The sequence below is a fragment of the Tupaia chinensis genome, unplaced genomic scaffold (assembly GCF_000334495.1).
Source record: "Tupaia chinensis unplaced genomic scaffold, TupChi_1.0 Scaffold000030_1, whole genome shotgun sequence".
NCBI classification, from domain to species: Eukaryota; Metazoa; Chordata; class Mammalia; order Scandentia; family Tupaiidae; genus Tupaia; species Tupaia belangeri.
The window spans coordinates 1,037,308-1,046,105 of NW_006159460.1; the positions used below are offsets into that span (position 1 = coordinate 1,037,308).

At 55.3% G+C, this 8,798-nt stretch overlaps 1 protein-coding gene and 1 long non-coding RNA gene across 3 annotated transcripts in view; one reads left to right on the top strand and one right to left on the bottom strand.

Annotated features, from left to right (window-relative positions):
* Window positions 1-8,798, top strand: part of AGAP1 (ArfGAP with GTPase domain, ankyrin repeat and PH domain 1) — a 416,041-nt gene that overhangs the window by 157,775 nt on the left and 249,468 nt on the right. The gene's annotated exons all lie outside the window — the stretch shown is intronic.
* On the bottom strand, window positions 2,762-4,158 carry LOC102499223 (uncharacterized). The gene is made up of 3 exons (XR_333247.1): window positions 4,110-4,158; window positions 3,324-3,442; window positions 2,762-2,862 (listed from the first exon to the last, which is right to left on the bottom strand). It is a non-coding gene; the product is annotated as an uncharacterized LOC102499223 (long non-coding RNA).

Here is an 8,798-nt window from a genome sequence, read left to right on the forward strand (position 1 = left end):
CTCTGCCTGGGGTCTGGGACCAGAGCGGCTTCAGCTGGGGGAACTGCTCTGAAGGCCCTGTTCCCAGATGGGTCCCACTCTAGGGTTAGGACTTCAGCCTGTAAACCGGCTGGGCACTTTTCAGCCCTAACAGCCCTTATGCGAGGGGCAGGGGCATGCTTGTTTCAACAGAGGCTGTGGAGCCCAAAGCTGGTGAGTATCTGCCGCTGGGGGGTGTTTACCCAGACTCCGGGTAAACGGGAGGGTGCGAGAAGGGCATTTCAGGGGAAAGAGCAGAGCTCGCCAGCCAGAGTTGTGTCACTGTGTCTGTGCAGTTTCTTAACCCGCAGCGGGGTGCAGTGGTCTCTCTCTGGAAGGGCAGAGCAGATATTTGGGGCGCCCCTGGTTGTGTGGTCACTCCATAGCGACCCACCTCTGCCAGTGCACGGTGGAAGCAGCCACTGGAGAAAGACGCTAAGGGCCCAGCTGATGGCACAGTGGAATGCATGCCCTGCTGTCTTTGCATGGGGAGGTCCTGGGTTCAGCCTCGTGGCCTCCCCGTGTGAGTGCCTGTGATGGGTTGGCTGAGGCTGCCACGACTGGGGCATCACAACATCAGGACCCCCCCGGGATGCCTCTTTCTGTTTCTGTCACTCATGGAAAAAATAAACTTCTAAAAAGACAACCAGAAAAACCTTTTATTTACAAAGGCAGTAGAATTTGCTGTGGGTCCCGACACCAGTGGCCCTTGTCAGAGTGCGCAGGCACCGGGAATTCTGTTACAGTAGGAACGGGCTAGCGCTCCCGGGATGCACCTGAACCCTGTGGCGTGGCGTGGGTGCGTCGAGGCCGGCCTGGCTGCCAGAGGTGGGTTTCGGTGCCTATACCACACCGCAGACGCCCAGGGCTGTGGGCGTCCACACTTTCGTGTGTGTCATTCACAGAGCTTACTGAGAGGGTAGCCCCAGGTAGGTAAGGCGGGCTGTTGGGAGGACCTGGCAGGGAGGGCGCCGAGGTGGGCCTTCTCCCAGAGCCGGGAGGAGAGCATCCTGTTCTGCTTCCCCAGTTTCTGATGATGAAGCTCCCTTTACTACCACCCACCCAAAGACACTCCAGTTTACGGAGGATTTTTTTTGTTGTTTTTTAAGTGGAATAATTATTCCTATTTACTTATGTAAATTTAACCAGAGAGAGAGTGAGAGAGAGAGAAAATGAGAAAGCAAGCTGCCAGGTCTAGGAGTCGAACCGCAGTTCCCATGTGGGAGTCCATTGCCCTTAACCACCACACCACCTGCTGGCCCCTTTTTGTTGTTGTTTTTTCTGGGTTTGTTTTTTTTTTTTGGAGAGATTTTCAATGTAGGGCGTGTGCGCTCGCCAGACAGACAGAGAGAGACAGAGAGACAGAAAGCGAGAAATCACCCCCCAGGGGGGATGGTCACGCCGCAATCCCTTCTCCTCCATTCTCCTCTCGGGATCTTGGGCGTGCACGCACACGCGCCCGGCGTGAATTTTAAGCCACCGGGTCCGGGACGCAAACTGCAGTCGACTACGTGGGAGTCCAGCGACATAGCCATTATGCTCACTGCTGGTTCCCTTGTGGGGTTTTTTTTGAAGTCAGTTTGGCATGAGTTAGTCACAATTTTAGTATATTAAAGGAAAAATCATAATTAAAAAATGACCCACAGATGTGAGGGTTGAGTGAGTGGAGTTCGTGCACTCTAGACCTGAGTTAAAGATGCCGGCTCTTCCCGGAGTCGAGCTAGGAGTTCACTGGCAGCCCGTACCCGCTGCAGTGAGGATCTGAGTGAGTAACAGGTGTTCGCTGTTGAACCGCAGACGGTCTCAAACATCATCCCTTATTTTTAAAGTGGGAACACTGGGCGTTTCTGAAGCTGTGTGGACGTTCACTCGTGGCAATCCGTGGTCTTTAAGCTCTGGAGGTGGGACCGCCGGCTGCGCAGCAGGTGCAGGCCAGTCTGTGTCTGCCGCAGCTCAGGCGCCGGCACTGTCCTTTGCCTTCAGACCGCCACGTGCCTGGTTCCCAGGGTCTGGAAGAGCTGAGAAAGGCTCCCCCGAGAGGGGCCCTGTGGTCACGGCCTTGCAGCCCCCTGCTCTCGCCGTGCAGCAGCCCGCGTGCCCCGCTGCCGCCACCGCTCCCACAAGGCGCTCGGCCGTGCCGCCGTCCGTCGTGCCGCGGTTACCCGAGCGCGAGCAGAGGCCAGCACCACCGGCTTCCGGGACTCAAACAAAGACTGATTTGCCTGACTCAGACCCTCAGTCTCTAATGCAGTCAATAAATCTTTGTTGGTAAATAATTGCTATCGAGCAGAGTTTTAATATAAATTTATGAGTGGTGTTTTATCACAGCTTGGGGCTGCAGCCGGCACTGAGTGATGGGTTTCAGATAGCACTTACATTCATTACATTAACTTTGTAAGTTATTTAACGCTTGTACACTTAACATTGCTTTTGGCTTTCCATGACCTCTTGGGACTAGACAAAGAATACACATGACGAATAAAGAGATTACAGCCACGAGACAGTTCTGCTCTTTGCTGCACTGTAGAAAAGGGTCCTTGAGTGAAAAGTGAAAACTACCTGCCTGGCCTCCTGACTTGCGGTCATAGAGCATTGAAACCAGTATTGTGTTACGCCAGCAAATTAACAAGGTGGTAGCAATTAGATCAACATTTAATAAGATAAAAGGACGATGCAAGGTCACAGTCTTAAACGTCCTGCTATGCAAATAAGTAAAAACTCTGAACCCTTGGAGATTGGGCTGCTGGGTGTCTGAGTCCCAGGGAGATGGCGTGTCAGGCGATGCTCACGGCAGTGTCCTGGTTCCGCGTGTCCTGCAGTCTGTTCTCCATCGAGGAACTGCCCCTAGGCACAGAGGTTTCAGACAGTGCTGTCTTACTCTCCAGGTCCCGGAGGCAGGAGTGTGGGCCAGGCCGTCTGGCCTTAAGATACCCTCCAGGATCATCCCTTCACCACTCTCCTGGTGCCTCAGCAGAAGCAGCTTGGGTGGCTGATGTGGAAAGGCCCGTGGCTATCACGTAGCTGAGAACGCCATTCTCCCCCATGTGTCTCAGGGTCTCCCCAGCAGGGTAGTCTGACTTCTTACAAGGCAGCTCTGGGCTCCAGGAGTTTACAGCAGGAGCTGCCAGCCCTCCCTCAGGTTAGACCCACACTGTACGGCGTGGCATCCACCACTTTCCATTGGCTAAATGGAGTTGGAGTGAGGAGGGGTGGCCAGGAGTCATCTGGTACAGTCACCAGTGAGCATCTGTGGGGACCTTTGGAGACTAGCTTCTGTGGTCTGCCTCCCAGTGTAATGTACCCACCGGCATCCTCGAGCTCAGAGTCTAACCAGCATGGCACCGGGCTCGGTCCGAAGTCCACCATCTCAGTGTTGGTACCAGGCACACACACGGACCGGGCTTCTGGGTGAGCTGCCCTCCACCTGAAGACCAGAGTGCCCGGGAGGTAAGTTCTATATACACACACACACACACACACACCTGGAGATAAATTATGTACACACACACACACACCCCTGGAGATAAATTATGTACACACATACACACATACTCTAGGGTGCTCGGGAGGTAAGTTCTGTACACACACACACCTGGACATAAATTATGTACACACATACACACACACTCTGGGGTGCTCAGGAGATTAAGTCCTGTACACACACACACTCTAGGGTGCTCAGATGAGTTATGTACACACACATACACACACACTCCAGGGTGCTTGGGAGATAAGTTATGTATATACACACACCAGGGTGCTCAGGAGATACATTATGCACACACACACACACACACTCCAGGGTGCTCAGGAGATGAGTTTTGTTCTCTCTCTCTCTCTCTTTGCAGGGTGCTCAAGAGATAAGTTAGCATGTGCACACACGTGCTCACACCCCCCCAAGGTGCTCAGGAGATAAGTTATGTACACACACACACTCACTCCAGGGTGCTCTGGAGGTAAGTTAGCATGTACACACATGTACACAAACATGCTCACACAACGCCCCTTTATGGCGGTGACCCAGGGACAGGAGAACTGCAGCAGAGGCCCCTATTCTGAGAAAGGAAGAGGGAAGGGACTGTAGCCATTACCAGTCCGGAGTGGTTCCGAAACCCAGCCCGCCGTGGGCAGCCCCTTGCTAGGGGTGGAGGCAGAGGGCCTGAGTCCTCCTAGGACCGCACTCTGGCTTCCCTCTTCCCGGAGAGAGAGTGCCCATCTGCTCTGCTGCCTTTCCAGCCGAGGGCCCAGAGACCACTTCCATGTTGAATGTTCTGTGCCTCCTAGTCCACGATACTTGAATTCCTTTAAAAAAAACTTTGCAGGGAACCAGCAGTTAGCGTAATGGCTATGTCGCTGGACTCCCACGTAGTCGGCCGCGGTTCGTGTCCTGGACCCGGTGGCTTAAAACTCACGCCGGGCGCGTGTGCGTGCGTGCCCAAGATCCCGAGAGGAGAATGGAGGAGAAGGGATTGCAGCGTGACCATCCCCCCTGGGGGGTGATTTCTTACTTTCTGTCTCTATGTCTCTCTCTGTCTGGCGAGCGCACGCGCCCTACAGTGAAAATCTCTCAAAAAAAGAAAAACAAAACAAAACAAAAAACTTCGCAGATATCCTTTGTATCAAATCCTAATTCTTTCCCTGAGACCAAAGCCCGTCCACACCTCTCTGATTTCAGGGTCTGTAAGGAGCCTTCCGTGCTGGGAATCTCAGGAAAGGCCCTGGCCGCCACACCTTGCTGGGCCCCTCATTCTGAGATCACACTGCCCAAGACCCCTTGGTTCTCAGGCCGGATCCCACTCTGAGAGTTCTCTTCTGGCAGAAGCAGGGCTGAGACCCAGCAGTTTTGAGTTGGGAAGGTTTTCTCTAATTCTGCTTCATAACTCTGGAACTCCCCTCTTCTCCTTACACTGAGGGGTAAGGGGGTCATCTTTAACAAGTTCCTGGAAAATGCATGTCGTGAAAGAATATGGGTGGACCAGTTCTCTGCACTAAAATAGACATGTACTTTATCTGCACTTTCTAGAGACTCCTGAGGTCCCCTCCGGTGTGGCAGAGCCCGCAGCACTGAGGCTCAGAGCAGGCTCCCAGCCCCGCGCTGCACAGTGCCCAGGGCAGCGGGTCAGCCATGGTCCTGCAGTACATGAGCCCTCTCGAGCGGCAGGTGGTGTTTCCTCACTCTCCCAGCAGCCTCTGCGGATGGTGCTCAGTTCTTGCCAGCCTCGGCCCACTGCCTGGTCCCAAAGCCAGTTTCTGCGATCCTGAATTTTGATGGGATGCAGCAGTGTGGGATGCAGTTTCTGTTTTTATCTTACGTTCTAATTGTCAGAGGATGTGTGCACTCATCAGAGAGACGGCGAGAGGAAGGGAGGAGGAGAAAGTCCTTGGTCAGACGTGGCCACGCCGCACTCCCTTCTCCTCTCGTCATCCTGTTGCGATTCTGGACACCCTGGCACATGCCTGGTCTTCTTTTCAATCTGCAGGGGTTGGGATTCAAACTGTAGTCAGCCATGTGCAATCCGGCTCCTTAACCATTAGGCCACCAACCTGGCCTAGCCGATGCTGCTTTTCTTATCTGCTCTTGCATAAGAAGCCACCCTGAGGGTAGGGACTCCCTGAGGGAGCCGTGAGATCACTGTTGCTCGGATTGTTGACCAAAGCCACCAGACTTTCAAGGTTTAAAGCCAGGGTTGACGGCATCGCTTCCATCGATGCTGTTGGCCAGAGATGGTGAGGGGGCTGAGTGTGGTGAGGTGTGGCTCACTGAGAGCCGTCCTGGGAGAACATTCCAGGCCTTCTGTCACCTCGGGCCAGCACATAACCCAGCTCTGCCTCAGTGTCCTCATTTGCAAACTGAAGGTGTATCATGGTAACTTCCAGCAGGTCCATGAGCCTCAGCGGCCACTAGCGGAAAGACACTGGAGCAGCAGCCAGCCCCAGCTAGCCCGCCATTGCTTTGAAATGTAAAGGCTTTTAAAATGCATGCTCAAGCCCTCTGAGAGTCAAAGCAGGAGCTGTAGTTGCCACCGACACTGGCAGTGGTCAGCCTGGACAGTCTGAAGCAGGCCTGAGAGCAGGATGCAGGGTGCATCGTGACATCCTGTCACGCAGCGTGGCCCTGGGTTTCGTGGGATCGAAGAGACTTAGAGTCATCGGGCCGTTCGCGCTCACAGGGGAGGCGGGTGCAGCCCGCTGTGCCTGGCAGAGGGCCTCGCCGCCTGTCGTTTGGCCGGGAGACCACAGCTTCATGTCCTCTCACAGTTTAAATGAACTCTGTTGAGGGTTTTCTGCTTTCTCGGTGCCTAGGGCAGAGGAGTGTATGAGTCCGGGCCGAGGGAAGCATGGGAAATGCAGGCCGGGGCTCCTCCTGGTGGCGGTGTGGCAGGGTGTCAGAGTAGGTATTGCCGTGCTGGGCAGCTATGTCCTGAGGAGGGTGGGGGTCACCCTGCCCTCCGGTCCCCACGTGGCTGCCTGGTTTGGGGAGGCCAATGGGTGGGGCAACTGGAGCCGTTTACTCTGGAAAGAGCCTGGGACTGGGAAGGGGCTTGGCTGGGTGCCATGTGACGAGGCATCGCGCCAGGGTGTTGTGGGGCTCTACTCCCTCGAGGCCGCTCTGCTCAGCACAGCTGTGGTTGAGAACCAGAACCAGCCACAGCAGGGGCCGCTGGCGCCCACTCTGCCAGGAAGAACCACAGCCGCCCTGTCCTGGTGAGCCCTACCTGAAGCACGCTTGGGGGTCTGCAGAGGCTCCAGAGCCCTGTGCTTCTCACTTGACACAAACACTTGCACAATCAGTGTTTAGGATTAATTTAAGCAAAATCCCAAGGGAGAACTTGTTTCTAAGTCACAGAGCTGCCTCCTGAGTCTCCCTGTCTGTAGTGCGAGCGCAGCTCTGGGTACTAACACTCCTCACGGCGCCTCTGAGGCTGACGACTCATGGGGTGCAGGGAGGACATCATCTCCCCCGAGGAAAAGGCTCCGGAGCGGCCAGAGTCAGCACGCCTCAATCCCTCTTCTCGTCCGGGCTAGCCGTCCACTAAGCGTTACTGTGGCAGCGCCGGGGCGGACGCGTCTGTGGGCACTTGGGCCACAGGCGGGTCCCGTGTTTTCTTCTGATGGATCAAGGCCAGGGGGAGTTGAAATAAGAATCAGTGTTGAAATACCCCCTGGCTGAGTGTCTCTCAGGCGGCCCGTTGCCTTGGGGACCAGAACAACTTTACAGACCAGTCCAAATGGGAGGAAGGCAGGACTGGGTCTGGCTGAAGACTGAATCTTTGCCAAACCTACCGGCCAGGGGTCCCGGATTGGAGAGAGCTGCGTCACCCGCTTTCTTCCAGCTGCCCTCCCTCGGAGGAGGTGTCCCCTTTTCGTTGAGGCCACGTCTCAAAGCTCAGTGTTTCAGGGCTTTGTCCTCCTCCGGCACCTGCAGGCCCAGGAGCGGCTCGCTGTTTGCTCTTAGAGTTCCTGGTCCTGCCGACATTCTTCAGTGCTCGGGATGACGAGCGCTCCTCGTCTGTGATCAGGCGTGAGGGTCCAGGATGCACAGGTGTCACCCTACACCCTCCGCTGAGCGGTCCGGTTCCCAGGTGGAGCAGCCACCGGGGCTGTGCACGTGTAGCCCCTGGGAGATCCCAGCACAGGTCTGCCATGTCCCCAGACCTGTGCCTCTGAGGGACTGGTGAGTTTTGAATCCGTGTGCTCCCGCGTGTTGGGTGCCCGTGATTGGGTGGCTGCACGGAGACGCGTACCTCCCGGCCGTTACCGCGGCTTCCCCTCACTGTCTGCCTGAGGCCGGGCTGGCCTGCTCGCTGGGGTCTCCCGGTGCGTTGCCGCGCGCTTCCGTCCACGTCGGCTTACAGCCCACCGAGACACCGTGTGGCGCCGCCTGGGACGACTTTCTGAGGATCCCGACTGGTCAGACCAAACTCCCTCCTCTGATGCGTTTTAATTGCACTAGAGACTTCTGCATTTTTATTTAATGGGCAAATGTCTTTTTCTTTCACTTTAAAAACTCATTATGTCATTTGCGAACTCTTCCCTGGTCTGTGGGTTTGCTTTCTGTGGCTTCAGCAACTCTCAATCGGCCACAGCCTGAACAGAGGTGAGGACAGGCCAGCATGCTAGTGAGAGAGGACAGAGCCAGGGTGTCACCCTTGTTACCGTACGCTGTCATTTATGCTTGCGTTTATCAGTAGCTGTCACTGTTCCGCTCTAGTTTATAAATGGAAGGTTACGCGGGTATCTCTGTTAGAGATGCAGCGTAGGTAGGGGCGTGTGCTATCTGCAGTTTCAGGAACTCACCGGGGGCCTTGGAATGTACTCCCCGCAGATAGGGGACTCCTGAATATTTGACAGGAGTTGGTTTAATGAGAATTAAGCGTTACGGTATTATAGCACAAATGTGTATTTCCTCAACAAGTGGTTGATGGGGCCAGCAGGTGGCATGGTGGTTAAGGTGCTGGACTCCCATGGAACTGACCACGGTTTGAGCCCTGGACCTGGAGGCTTGAAAAGCACGCCAAATGAGTGTGCCAGTGTGCCCAAAATCTCAATAGAAGGGGTAGTGGCATGCCTATACCAGCCCCCTGGAGGGGTGATTTCTCACTTTTCTCTGTCTCCAGCAAGTGCATGTGCCCAGTGTCAGAAACTTAAAACAAAAAAAGTGGTTGTCTGTGTCAGACCCGTGCCCAAGAGCTCACCCCTGTGATCAGAGGGCCGCTGCCGCAGGGTCCAGTGCAGACCCCCACCTAGGGAGAGTCCCGTGGGGCCCAGTGCAGACCCCC